Here is a 15385-nt window from a genome sequence, read left to right as displayed (position 1 = left end):
TATGTATGTACATATAATAATTTGCTTAGTGAAATAGGTACAAGAAAGAACATTAAAATGTTAAATATATATTGAGAAATCAAAAGCAAAATACTTGAAAGTAATTAAAAAGATAAATATAGAAACAAATGGTATAAAATGAAAATCCTTGTCCCTCATGTCTGGGAGTGAGGGAAGGGCAGAAACTTTCTTATTCATGGGAACTAGGAATTTGGGTTAAATGAAAAAGTAAATCATCTGATCTTTCTAAAAACTTCAGACATATAAAAATATATTTATTCTGCTGTATTTTGTTATAGGGCCATGTTACTCCTCTGTATTTTGAGGGCAAATATTTATCACTTTTCCTTTATAAAACATACCGGTAGCATACTTTTTGAAATTTTCATTTTCAGTTTTTTAAAGTGAAGTGAGAATTTAGAGACTGTTGTAAAAATACACTAAATGCAGCATATTTTTAACATTTCTGATCCTTTGTAATTGTGTCACCCACGTCTATTCACCAGCAAGTATTTTTAGTGCATTAGCTTTTTCAAGGCTTTTAAAATATCTTTAGCTTTCATAAATACAATAGCGTTTTTCATTCATGTTCAGTATATTTTACAAAGAAAAGAAACAGCAAATGAGTCAAAACAAATGCTATTTAAAACAGTGTCTAATATTCAAACTTATTTATGTCATTATATATTTGTCCATGTACATATTTTAGTAAAGTTAATGCAATATTTCAAAGAAAAAAAAAACTGAGCCTGATGGTATGCTTTTATCTTATGCTACATGGAAAAAATTGATTTCCCTTTACTTGCTTGTGACAATGATTTTATTCTTTCACTTTATTTTCTTAGTATTGTTTATCTTATTATTTTTAAATACTTGGTCCGATTTCTGAAGAGCAGATTATCTACAAAGCTTAGATGTCTAAGGCAATTATTTAATAAATTTCAGGAACAATAAAGATTTTGAAGAACCTATATAAAGGTGTACTATATATACATGTATATATAGTACATATATATGTATCTCACTATATATATGTATTTATATATATCACTATATAAAGACAATCTGAGATGAATCAGCCTAATTTCATTTTCTTTTACTTAAAATTTAGAAGATTTGGTAATTGTGTTTATCACAGATCCTGTGATATGTGGGCAGAGTTATATGCCTTCTTAAATTACTTTTTTTTCCACTAAGTAATCAGTCAGTAAAATTGTTGCTTAATTTTTCACTATTCTTTCCCTCATGTGAAGTTTGATGATTTATTTTCATATAAAAATGTATTCTTTCTAATAATCTGAACATATCTACCTTATCATGAGTAAGAACATGATGTGACAGTATAATAATTAAGAATGCTGGACATCTGTAATCCCAGGACGTTGGGCAGGAGCATTGATCCAAGTCCAGGAGTTTGAGGCCAGACTGGGCAATGTAGTGAGACTCTGTCTGTACAATTAATAATAATAATAGTAATAATAATAATAAAATAACCAGGCATGATGGCATATGCCTATAGTCCCACCTACTCAGAGGATTACTTGTGCCTAAGAGTCTGTGTCTGCAATGAGCCATGATTGTACCCCTGCACTCTAGCCTGGGTGACAAAGTGAGACCCTTTGTGTTAAAAAAACTAAAAAGAATTTCTTTAAGCCATATAATATGTTTCAGGTAACACTAAAGTTTGATATAAATACCTAGCCTTACTATAGATTATCATCAGAAAATAATATCAATTCATTATCTTGTATCAGTGTGGATATTGAATGGATATCAAATGGCTAAAGATCAAAGGAACCGAACAATAGTAATGTAACCTATTATTATAGTAAGTAAATTATTTCTCACAGAGATATGATTTAGAAATTCTAAAACAACTGTTTTTCTATACTATGGTTGAACAAATAAGAACTATGTTGTAGGTCATTTGAGCTAGGTTTCTTGATGAGATAGAAGAAAGTTACTGCACACACAATCTTCTGATGGATGGTAATACTATTGAGAAAAGTTTAAGCAGAACTAGAACATGTGAATTATCTTAAAGTATCTTCTCCCAAATATTTAGCAAAATTACAAAGGGAAAAATGACAATTTCACCAGCGTGAATGAACTTTACTTGGATGACCAAGGCCACCATGTCTAGCATTACCTGTAAATATTAAATACCTCCTGACCAAGGAGGGCACAGCACTTCAGTTTTACTTTTCCCAGTAGTGAACACCTCCATTTTAATCTTTAGATTAAAACTACAACCCCAAATTTAGAGACATTTTATGTAAAATTAATGACAAGTGTTCTTCAATAGTGCAGAGGTCATAAAAGACAGAAGAAGACTGAGTTATGATCACAGAATGAAGGAAACAAGTAGGACAATAAATGTGATGTAGCATACCAGACTGGATCCTCAAACAGCAAAATGATAGTGGAAAGAACTAGCTGAATCCAAACAAGCTCTGCATTGTAGTTAAGAGTATCATGATTTAATTTATTTTAATCATGAAGTTAATTTCTTAATTTTGATAAATCTCCTATGGTTATATAATATTTTAACAGAAGAAAAAGCTGAGTAAATTGTATATAAAAATTCTGAGCCATTTTTACAAGTAAGATATAAATATAAAATTATCACACACCTATACGTACTAAACATTGGGAGTGTTCTGTATGAAATTGTAGCTGTAGCCATACATCTTTATAACTTAGTCAAAAGCCATATAATTATCCACTAAAATATCTGAATTTTACTGTACATAGTATTTTTCAACAAATCAACTAGGGCATAGGGGTACAGACTGATTTCAGGCTATGACAGGTGAATTTCACTATTGTATAAATGTATTACATATACATGCTGAAGGGGATAGAGGATACAAATGTTTGGTAGAAACTGACACTAAGACTATATAACCCTTGACTTTTTCTTTTACAGAAAACTTAGAAACTAGAAAGTCAATTTATTTAATAGAGTTATTAAAATTATATGTATCATTTTGAGTCAGTTTTTGGATCCAAAACTTCCTTTGTAATTATTATGTTTTGTAATTATTATAGTTGGATCTATGACTTTGTGTCTGTAATTAGATTTTAAAAATTCTTGGACATGACTATTAATACTTCAAATATTTTTCATCAATGATCTCTATTTTTTTCTCTCTGATGTTCCAGTTACATGCATGCTATACCTTTTGAAATTGTCGCACAGTTCTTGGGTACTATTATTATTTTGTTGTTGTTGTTTGCATTTCAGTTTAGAAAGTTTCTATTTACATGTCATCATGCTCCCTAATTATTCTCTCAGCTTTGTCCAGTGTTTTAGTTCATTTTATGCAGCTACTACAGAATACCATCAACTGGATAATTTATAAAGAAAATAAATTTATGTCACATAGTCCTGAAGGCTAGGAATTCTAAAAGCAGGATGTGGACATCTGGGGAGAGTCTTTTTGCTACATTGTGTTATGGTGGAGGGCAAATATACACACAGAGAGAAAGAAGGGTGAACTTCATTTTAAAACAGTTTGTTGTCAGGGAAACTAAAAAATCCCCACAATAATGACATTAATCTCTTCACTTCACAAGAGCACAGCCCTTAGAATCCAGACACTTGTAAAGGCCATGCTTTTTTTTTTTTTTTTTTTGTAAAGGATCATCCTCTAAATTTTATTTTAAGTTCTGGAATACATGTGTAGGTTATGTAGGTTTGTTACATAAGTAAACATGTGCCATAGTGGTTTGCTGCACCTGTCAATCAATGACCTAGGTATTAAGCACCACATGCATTAGCTATTTATCCTGATCCTCTCCCATCCCCCAACCCCTCGCAGCTTCCAGGATGCATTATTCCTTTCCTTGTGTCCCTGTGTTCTCATTGGTTAGCCCCTACTTATAAGTGAGAATATGTAGTGTTAGGTTTCTTGTTTCTGTGTTAATTTGCTGAGGATAATGACTTCCAGCTCTATTCATATCCCAGCAAAGGACATTATCCCATTTCTTTTAATGGCTGCATAGTATTCCATGTTGTATATGAACCACATTTTCTCCATCTAGTCTATCATTGACGGGCGTTTGGGTTGATTCAATGTCTTCACTATTGTGAATAGTCCTGCAATGTACATACATATGCATATGTTTTTATAATACAATGATTTATGTTTCTTTGTAACATAATACCCAGTAACGGGATTGCTGGGTCAAGTGGTATTTCTGCCTCAAGGTCTTTGAGGAATCACCACATTGTTTACCAAGATTGTTGAACTAATTTGCTCTCCAATCAACAGTGTAAAATTGTCCCTATTTCTCTAAAGCCTTACCAGCCTCTGTTGTTTCTTGACTTTGTAATAATTGCCATTCTGAGTGGCGTGAGATGATACCTTATTGTGGTTTTGATTTGCATTTCACTCTTTATAAGCGATGTTGAGCTTTTTTTCATGTATTTCTTGGCTGCATAAATGCCTTCTTTGAGAAGTGTCTGTTCATGTACTTTGCTCACTTTTTAAAATTTTTGAGATGGATTCTTGCTACTCTCACCCAGGCTGGAGTGCAGTGGCACAATCTCAGCTCACTGCAACATTCACCACTCGGGTTCAAGCAATTCTCCTGCCTCAGTCTCCCAAGTAGCTGGGACCACAGGCACATACCACCATGAGGTTTAAAGTGATTCTCCTGCCTCAGCCTCCCAGGTAGCTGGGACTATAGGTGCACACCACCATGCCTGGATAATTTTTGTACTTTTATTAGAGATGGGGTTTCACCATATTGATCAGGCTGGTCTTGAACTCCTGACCTCATGAAATGCCTGCTTTGGCCTCCCAAAGTGCTAGGATTATAGGCGTGAGCCACCATGCCCGACTTTGCCCACTTTTTAATGGGGTTGGTTTTTTCTTGTAAATTTGTTTAAGTTTTTTGTAGATTCTAGCTATTAGATCATTGATAGATGGATAGATGGCAAGAATTTTCTTCCATTCTGTAGGTTGTCTATTCATTCTAATAATAGTTTATTTTGCTGTGCAGAAGCACTTTAGTTTAATTAGATTCCATTTGTTATTTTTTGCTTTTGTTTTATTGTTTTTGGTGTTTTCATCATGAAATTTTTGCCCATGCCTATGTCCTGAATGTTATTGCCTAGATTTTCTTCTAGGGTTTTTATAGTTTTTGGTTTTACATTGAAAGCTTTAATTCAACTTATACCTTTTTGTACAAGGTATAAGAAAGGGGTGCAGTTTCAATTTTTCACTTATGATTAGCCAGTTTTCTCACCACCATTTATTAAATAGGGAATCCTTTCTCCATTGCTTGTTTTTGTCAGGTTTGTCAAGGATTAGATGATTATAGATGTGCAGTCTTATTTCTGATATCTCTATTCTGTTCCATTGGTCTATGTTTCTGTTTTTGTACCAGGACCATGCTGTTTTGGTCTCTTTGTAGGTTTCTAAGAATCAGGGTGCTCCTGTATTGGATGCATATCTATTTAGGATAGTTAGCTCTTCTTATTGATCTCTTTACTGTTATGTAATATCCTTCTTTGTCTTTTTTGATCTTTGTTTGTTTAAAGTCTGTTTTGTCAGAAACTTGGATTGCAGCCCCTGTTAATTTCTGCTTTCCATTTGCTTAGTACATTTTTCTCCATCCTTTTATTTTGAGCCTCTGTATGTCTTTGCATGACAGATGGGTCTCTTCAATACAGCACACACATGGGCCTTGACTGTTTATCCAGCTTGCCATTCTGTCTCTTTTAATTGCGACATTTATTCCATTTACATTTAAAATTAATATAGCCATGTGTGAATTTGATTCTGTCACCATGATGTTAGCTGATTATTTTGCAGACTTGTTCATGTAGCTGCTTCATAGTGTTCTTGTTCTGTGTACTTCAGTGTGTTTTTTCAGTGGCTAATAATGGCTTTTCTTGTCCACATTTAGTGTTTTCTTCAGAAGCTCTTACAAGGCAAACCTAGTGGTCACAGATTCCCTCAGCATTTGCTTGTCTGAAAAGGATTTTATTTCTCCTTTTCTTATAAAGTTTAGTTTGGCTGAATGTGAAATTCTGGGTTGGAATTTTTTTTTTTTAATAATGTTGATATTAACTCCCAATCTCTTCTGACTTATAGTGGTTTCCTCTGAGAGGTCTGCTGTTAGTCTGATGAGGGCTTCTTTTTGTAGGTGACCCTATCTTTCTCTCTGGCTCCCCTTAATTTTTTTTCTTCTTTTCAACTTTGGAGAATCTGATGATTATATGTCTTGGGGTTAATATTCTCATGGAGTATCTTGCTGGGGTTCTCTGAATTTTCTGAATTTGGCCTGTCTTGTTACGTTGGAGAAGTTTCTCCTGGATAATATCCTGAAATACATTTTTTAATTTGGTTCTGTTCTCTCTGTCTCTTTCAGGTAGCCCAATCAGTCACAGGTTTAGTCTTTTTTGCATAATCCCATAGTTCTCAGAGGTTTTGTTCATTGCTTTTCATTCTTTTTTTTTAAATCTTGTCTGCTTGTCTTATTTTAGCAAGATAGTGTTCAAGCTCAGAATTTCTTTCCTCTGCTTGGTCTATTTGGTTATTGATACCTGCAGTTGCATTGTGAAGCTCTCGTGTTGTGTTTTTCAGCCCCATATGGTCATTTATGTTCTACTCTAAACTGGTTATTATGATTAATAACTCCTGTAATGTTTCATCATGGTTCTTAGCTTCTTTGCATTAGGTTAGAACATGCTCCTTTAGTTCAGCAAAGTTTGTTATTACTTATCTTCTGAAGCCTACTTCTGTCTCTATCTATCTCAGCCTCCTCCCAGTTCTGTGTCCTTGATGGAAAGATGTTTGACCCTTTGGAGGAGAAAGGGCACTCTGGCTTTTTGAATTTTCAGCATTTTTTCATTGATTCTTTATTATCTTTGTGAGTTTATCTAGCTTCAATCTTTGAGGCTGCTGACTTTTGGATGAGGTTTTTGTGGGAACATTTTTGTTGATGCTATGTTGTTGTTGCTTTCTGTTTGTTTTTCTTCTAACAGTCAGGCCCCTTTTTCATAGAGCTGGTGCAGTTTGCTGGGTCTCTTTCCTGGTTTGCTTTCCTGGGTCTCTCACACACCTGGAGATGTCACCAGTGAAGGATGCAGAAGAGGAAAGATGGCTGCCTCTTCTTCTTCTGTGATCTCTGTCCCAGAGAGGCTCCAACATGATGCCAGTGGGAATACTTCCATACAAGGTGTCTGGTGACCCCTGTTGAGGTGTCTCACCCAGTCAGGAGGCATGGGATCTGGGACTTGCTTAATAAAGCACTCTGGCTGCTCCTTGGTGCAGGGAGTGTGCTCCACTGGTGGAATTCCCACTCATCTGGGCTGCCCAGATTCCTCAGAGTCAGCAAGAAAAAAAAGACTAAGTTTGCTTATTCTCAGAGAACACAGTTGCCCCTCCCTGCAAGGGCTCAATCCCAGGGAGATCAGAGTTCCTCCCTAAACCCATGGCTAGAGTGACTGAAATTCCTGCAGGGAGCCCTCACCCAGTGAGGAGGAATGGGTCAGAGTCCAATCTAAAGAGTCAGTCTGGCCATGATCTGCCACAACCACTGTGCTGCACTGTGGGGAATTCCTCTGTGTACAAACCATTTTGTCTCCCTAGCATGAGAAGGGGGAAGATAGCAGACTGGAGCTGCAGTGACAGCTGCCACCCCTCCTCCCAGGAACTTGGTAGTCTTAGGCAATCTCCAGATGAATGGTCACTGAGAATCTGCTCAGCTCCATGCTTAGGACCCAATGCCCTGGTGGCATGAGCTCATAAGGAAGATCTCCTGATCCATGGGTTGCACAGATTTGTGGGGGGAAAAATGTGGTTTCCTGGGCAGGGTAGCATTATCACAAACCATCTCTCTGCTGCAGGTGGGAGCTCCCCTTGCCCTAAGTGGCTCCCAGGTGGACCTTGGTACCACCTTGCTTTTTCTTGCTCTTCATGAGTCACGCCAACTGCCTTGTCAGCCCCAGTGAGAGAACCTGGATACCTCAGTTGCTGATGCAGCACTCACTTGCCATTTTTATTCTTCTAGCTGGGAGTTTCGACCACAGCTGTTTCTAATTGGCTATCTTGCCCCCACCCCCACCTCTTAATACTGTTACAATTACAATAATTTGAACATGAGTCTTGATATGGACATTCAAACCATAGCACCCAGTCTACCGAAGAGCCCATTAAGTTATTATTTACTTATTTTATATTTTTATTTTTAGTATTTTTCATTGATTATTTTTGGAGTTTTAATTGCTGCGCTTACATTGCCTGTATGATTTTACATGTCTATTTTTTTTCATTAGAGTCCTTAATATATTAACCACTATTATTTTAAATTTAATGGCTGCTAATTTCAGAATCTGTGTCATGCCTGAATCAGATACTTGTAATTACTTTGTTTCATCATACTTTTATCCTGTCTTTTATCATACCTTTTGATTTTTTTTTGTAGAAAGCTAGACATGATGTATTTAGTAATAGGAACATAGGTAAGTCAGGCTTTAGTGAGAGGTTTCATGTGTTTCTAGCTTTAATTTAACTTTTATTTAATATTTTCTGTAGTTGTATGTATCAGAGGCTTCAAATTCCTCTAGGGTTCTTGATTTTGTTTCCTCTGTTGCCTTTGGGTTTCCCTAAGAATTACATTTTAAACCGTGTTTATGTGGTGCAGCTCTCTCAGTTGCAATCCATGTTTATTTCATTAGAGTCCTCTTGCTTAAGCCTCAAGTTATGGAAAAGGGGAAGCATTCTGTAATCTCATATTAAATTTTAGTCTTTTCGTGGGCCTGTATCCCTGGACTGTGGCTTTGACAAGCCTTTTTTAGTTCCTCCAAATTCGCTCAGTGAATCAGGAAGACTAGAGGGCACCCTTCTTTTCCTCAGGCCAGATAATGCTAATGTCTTCTCTTATGCAGAGCAGACTGTTTTTGTGGACAGTTCTCTGAATGTATTTCAAAGTAGTTACTTCTCTGTTCCTGTGCCAGAAACATGGAGCATTTTCTTCAGGTCTTCACCCTAACAACCTGGTCAAGTCCTGGAAGTAAAATCCATAAATGTGGTGATCTCTACTAAAAATGAGCTGTATATTTAGTAGTTGGGAGCTTTTGAGTATATATTATTTTAATAAAAGGCTTAATATCACTGAAATAAAATATATATTTACTAGTAAATTTATAATTTATAAAACTGATGGTACCAATCATTGACAATGATAAAAATTGAAATTTTGAAAAAATTGTTGATGAAAATTTAAATCCATAAACTTATTTGGTCAATTTGTCATCTATCACAATACATATCTATATAGTATTAATAAATTATATGAAAAATCTATTCCTGTACAATAAAAATTAGTGTACATGTACATCAGAAGACGTCAAAGAAAGTTCAGAAAAGCACAGCTTCTAATATCTAGAACTTAAAAGGAACCTAAAGGCCTATCGACAGTAAAATTAATAAATAAACCCTGAAACAACTATAGAATGTAATGGTATATAATAATGAAAATGAAATAAAACTATGGATACAGGCGAATCTTACAAATGTAATATTTAACAAAGTAAACCAGTCATGAAATAATACATTATATAATATTCCATGTATGTAAAGTTTTTTAAAAATATGAAAAAACCCTGAAAGATAGAAATGAAAATGTTAGTTAAGGTAGGGAACAAGAAAGGCCACATTGATAGACAGCAGGCATAGGGTGTCTGCTGAGATCCTGTCAGGTTTGTATTCCTTGATCTAACTGGTAGATACACTGTGTGTCTATTTTCTGACAATACATAAAACTGTCTATTTCGGTATTGTGTGCTTCTCTTATATGTTTTAACCTTCGAACCATAAGGTGAGACACCTATTTAAGAATCACTTTTAAAAAGGCAAAAGGAAAAATTTCATAGCAGATCACAGTGCATTTTAATCCTTTTCATAAGTCCAGTGATTTATGGGTCTATAAGCTACACTATGGAGACCCCACATATAGCTGAGGGGAAATTATTGGACAAAGAACTTTTAAATGCATACGGGGCAAAAATCACAGAGACAGTGGAATACAATTTAGCATAAAGGATTTGACTCTCTATGTACCCCCACATTGGTAATTTTTAGAGAAATTCAGGTTTTATATATAAGATAAATATAGTCGTCAACTCATTATAAGGAGAGATTGAATTTTTGTCTGCTTGTTTTGCAATGAACTTCAATGAACATTTAAGTAACTTGCTTCATAAACAGAATGCAAGTGACAAACTACTTAATTTAAGAATTTATTTATCAGCTGAGCATAGTGGCTCACAATTTGGAAGACCAAGGCGGGCATATCACTTGAGGTCAAGAGTTCAAGAACAGCCTGGCCAACATGGTGAAATCCTGTCTCTACCCAAACTATAAAAATTAGTTGAGTATGGTGGCATGTGCCTGTAGTCACAACTCCTTGAGAGGCAGAGGTAGGAGAATCACTGGAACCTAGGAGGCAGGGGTTGTAGTGAGCCAAGATGGTGCCACTGCACACCAGCCATTTGAGAGTCTGTCTCAAAAAAATAAATAAATAAATAAGGAAAGAAAAAAATTACTTATCATGATAGTTCAAGATGATGCATTAGTTTATGATTTTGTCTTGGATACTTTCACAAACACAAAGTCAAATGGGAAAATTAAAGTTATTTGGGAAATTATATTTTAAAAGCCACATTGTTCCCCTTTTCAAATACTCCTAAAACCTGCTAAAACCTATCAGCCTCTTTCTTAGATTTACCAGAACATTTTAGGCATTTATAAAAGTAGTTAGTACAAGGTTCTATAAATATTGGTTTAGGGGTAGGTCTCTTCAGTTTAATAACTTATTTAATTAACCACCATCGATGGCATAGTGTATATTTTTCATTTGTATTCAATAAAAATTTGTTAAACATCCTATAAAAAATATTTCATTTGACTTCATTTTCACCCAGTCTTGCTGATTCTCTCACTATTCAGTTTTACTAATAAGAAATTTAAGTTTAAAGGTTCTCTCCTTTGTTCCATTAATTAGACCCTTTTAGGAAAATGTGTTCAAATTGACAAGCGCAATAATGAAATATAAAAAGTGTGTAATCAGCAACTTTCCACTAACTCGGTCATCTTTTGACACAAAATAAGTTAACTGCTCACACTCATTAAATTATATTAATTCAAAAAATACAAGAGGCTTCTCTGTCCATTCGAAACATTTCATCTTAGCATATAGTTTAGGGACTAAGGCAACACAAAGGTCACTAGTGTAGTTCAGTGGTATAGTGATAAATGGTTAACAGTCAATTATTCATTAGGAGATTCGTAGCATCTACTGATTTATAAACTACCCCCAAAGTTACTTATTATAAAGCTATTCATATGATTTTTTGTTTGTTTATTTTTTAAGACAGAGTCTTGCTCTGTCACCCAGGCAGGAGTGCAGTGGCACGATCTCAGCTCACTGCAACCTCTCTCTCCCAGGTTCAAGCAATTCTCCTGCCTCATCCTCCCAAGTAGCTGGGATGACAGGTAGGCACAAACACACTCAGCTAATTTTTGCATTTTTAGTAGCCACGGGGTTTCACCATGTTGGCCAGATTGGTCTCAAACTCCTGACCTCAAGTGATCCACCTGCCTTGGCCTCCCAAAGTGCTGGGATTTAGGCATGAGCCTTCATGCCTGGCCTATTTATGTGATTTTATAAAACACAGAGTTGAACAGAGAGAGGCAAAATTGCTCTTCAGAGGACACCACTCCAGCCTACCACTATCTATAAGTTAAAAAAAAGTCACAGGTAGGGTGATAGATAAAATAAATATCTGTTACATTTTTCCAACTTAGATTTCACATTAAATGACCATATAAAAATTTATATTATATATTAAATATCATTTTTCTGTGAAACTAGTATTTGAAGTTCATGTCAGAGGGATTATAAATCTAATAACTTAAATTCTCTTAACAATTTCATGTTTGTTTGACAAAGAGGCAAATGGCCTGAAGTGAGAAAAGAATCTTCATATTATATAAGGGTACATATAAAAATATTGGAAAATGGCCTCAAAAAGCAAAACACTTCATTAGTCTTTCCTTCAACAACTCTTTTCATAGCTGTAGCCCTGTTTCAAATATCTTACATGAGTAGTCTAGGATAAAAATGAATTTAAGTGACAAAATAGCATTTTAGTATGGATTGTTCCTGGGTTTACATTTTTATTACTGTTCTTCATTGTCTAGTGTAGTACATAAACATATATTTTAATATGCATTTGACAAAATATTGTAGAGATATTTTGAAGTGATTTAAAGACTTTGTTTTTACTAAGAATGCTCTGTAGACATACAAAATCTATTTATTAACAAATAGAGCATTCTCACATCTTCTGTTATACAGATTCAGCAAATCTTTCAATTGCCCTGCATTCTCCAACGGGGATGAATTGACTTTTTGGTGGCTTCTTGTGAACAATGCATTTCTACAAGAAAGAGATGTATTTTGAGGGAGATAGTCTAGATTATCTGCAAAGCAGTAAATTTGGTTCACAGAAATTTGAATTCTCCCATAGCATTTCTTGAGTGATATGACCCTAAAGCTAAATGCAAAATATTTCACTGTTTTGAATAAAATGAAGAAAGAGTACTTGGTTGACTCTTAAAGTGTTAGTTATACTAATATAATTGTATAGTCATTTCATAGTTTTGACCATCCATATACATTATTTATTGGGTTTCTTCTTCAAATTATTTAGTTCAATAACTTTGGAGATTTAGTTTGTACTAGCACTAGGCTAGGTTCTGGGAATAAGTTCCCACAACAACAATAGATGATTTCAGGCAGAGGAAACAAGTTACCCTTTAAAAAAAGTCATGAAACATCATGATGTGCCAAAAAGAATTAGCACTTGGCACAAATTCCAATACACCAACATTTAGAAAATTCCATCTCTATCACATTAGTTACATGTTCTAACTGAGGAAAATTGCACACATGAGAAATGAATGACCATCTAAAGAGAGCAGGCCAAACTGATAATTAAGGTGAATAATTTGTGTAATAAGGTAAATTTATTTAAGGGATTTGATTACCTCTAATCATTATCTGCATGGTGTGAAATGCTCGACTTTCAATTCTGCTTTAACTAATGAAAACATCATTTTATCATAATTAAGATGTTACAATTATCTGTGTTATAGATTCTATTTTTTTAAATGTTTCAGTGTTACATAATTTTAATTTCTTATAGCAATTATTCCTATCTTTTTGAATATTAACCTATGTGTCTCTATGATATTTTGAGTATCAATCTATATTTTTTCTCTGTTATTTTCACTGGTTTTTCTTTTGTTGCTCATTTGCATATGAAACGAAAATATGAGGTAGAACAAAATCACATGTAGCTTATGAGTCTTTGTATTTACTTCTCATATCCTACATTTCTTGGAGGTATTTCTTATAAATTTATAAAATTAAGGTTATCCCATATCCTAAATTTCTTGGGGCTATTTATAAGAAAAAGCAAGCAAGAAAGACAGAAGGAGAGAGAAAGAGAGGGAGGAAGAGAGGAAGGGAGGGAGGGAGGAAGAGAGAAAGGAAGGAAGGAAGGAAGGAAGGAAGGAAGGAAGGAAGGAAGGAAGGAATATATATGCACCTATATATATGTCTACTTGAATTCATTTTTCTGTTAATTATTTTCAACTTTGGGCTCTGAAGTTTTTTTTTTATTTGTTTTGTTTGTTTGTTTGTTTGTTTGTTTTTTTAGCAAAAGATAGAACAAGGTCATGGGCATTCAATTTGCGTTACCTTAAAATTGACAATTATATTAGAACCATTAAGAATATTTTATATGAACTTAAGATTTTCACCTGGATTCACACAGTTAAAACATTTGAAATAATTTCTTAGTTGCATAATTTTAACCTTAGTCTTTCATTTAATTTTAATAAGTGCTTAAATTGATTGACCATTTAATAAGTATTTTAATATTGAAAGAAGAAGAAATCCTGCTAATTTTAAAAGAATAACAAGACCCTCAGATTATTTTCTTTGGAAAGGAAGATGGAATTGCTTTTCTCTTGATGGACTGGCTGATACAGATGTGCTTCAATTTACAATAATATTACATCCTGATAAACTCATTGTAAATTGAAAGTATTATAATTCAAAAATGCATTTAATGTATCTAATCTACCAAACATCATAGCTTAGCCTGTCCTACCTTAAACATGCTCAGAACACTTACATAAGCCTACAGTTGGGCAAAATCATCTAACATATAGCCTATTTTATAAGAAAGTCTTGGATATCACATGTAATTTATTGAATCTTTCACTGAAAGTGAAAAACAGAATGGTTGTATGGTTTCTGCTAAATGAATATCACTTTTGCACTATTGTAAAGTCAAAAATTATGAGTTGAATCATTATAAGTCTGAGGCCATCTGTAGCAGTTTCAATTACCTAAGCTAGAGAGGAAAGGATAAAAAAATAACCTCAAATCATTATCCAGTGCATACTTATATGGTTTGTCTGCCAGATATTCACATAACTGGTTGGTTATTAAGAGGTGTAGATCTCATTTTTATACTATTATAGATTATAATTGATTTATTTTCACTGTAAGAATAAATGTAATTTATGACAATAAAATTTTGATTATATCTTTATAGAGTATTAGAGATCAACCAATCTGTATTTTCTTTATAATAGGAAAGGAAATTAGAAATAAAGTTTATTTACTTGTCCAAGGTTTTTAACCACCTAGACACATTCAAAAATTCAAAATTGCATTTTCATTTTGGTATTTTTTAAGTTGCTGCAGCCAATAAATTGATTTTATGTATGGTATTATGCAGGTGTTATTTGCATATCATCTTTTCTTTTAGTACCATAATGTATGTTATAACCCTGACACATGGATTTTATTAAAGCTTGATTAATATATTTTCCCAATTCTTTATACTAGACAGCAAAATTAAATAAATTTGTTGAATATATTTCCTGTACATTGCAAAAGCAGCATACTAGCTTTACCCTAATCCCTCCTCCTAGGCTTACATCAGAAAAGGAAAACAGATGCAGAAAGAAAAGAATGAGTGAGAAAGGTTAAGAAAGGGGCAATAAAAATACTGTGCTCTGCTTCCACACTGCGGATACATGAATTATGAGATTAAGTGTAAACTGAGGATATGAAATAATTTAGCTAAATTTGATGTTAAGGTTTTAGATTGATAGACACAGGAAAAAGAGGACATCCAGAGGAAAAATAATTCTGGGACTGCATGAAATATATTGACAAGGTTGGATTCCAATATTTTTGTTATTATGCTCAAGGGGAACTAATAGAATGTGATTTGCAAGGTGATGTACTTCTTTATCAGAATGGGTGAAAAGTACACCTAATT

The 15385-nt window shown here is 34.0% G+C and overlaps 1 long non-coding RNA gene across 1 annotated transcript; it reads left to right on the top strand.

Annotated features, from left to right (window-relative positions):
* Positions 1-4266: 4266 nt before the first annotated feature.
* LOC116560768 lies at positions 4267-14147 on the top strand. The gene is made up of 3 exons (XR_004273127.1): positions 4267-4334; positions 11902-11906; positions 14135-14147. It is a non-coding gene; the product is annotated as an uncharacterized LOC116560768 (long non-coding RNA).
* Positions 14148-15385: the final 1238 nt, after the last annotated feature.

This window comes from Sapajus apella, unplaced genomic scaffold (assembly GCF_009761245.1).
Source record: "Sapajus apella isolate SASKATOON/1434 unplaced genomic scaffold, GSC_monkey_1.0 scaffold27, whole genome shotgun sequence".
NCBI lineage: Eukaryota > Metazoa > Chordata > Mammalia > Primates > Cebidae > Sapajus > Sapajus apella.
The sequence above is the reverse complement of the archived record's forward strand: the minus strand, read 5'-3'. Positions and strand labels throughout refer to the sequence as shown.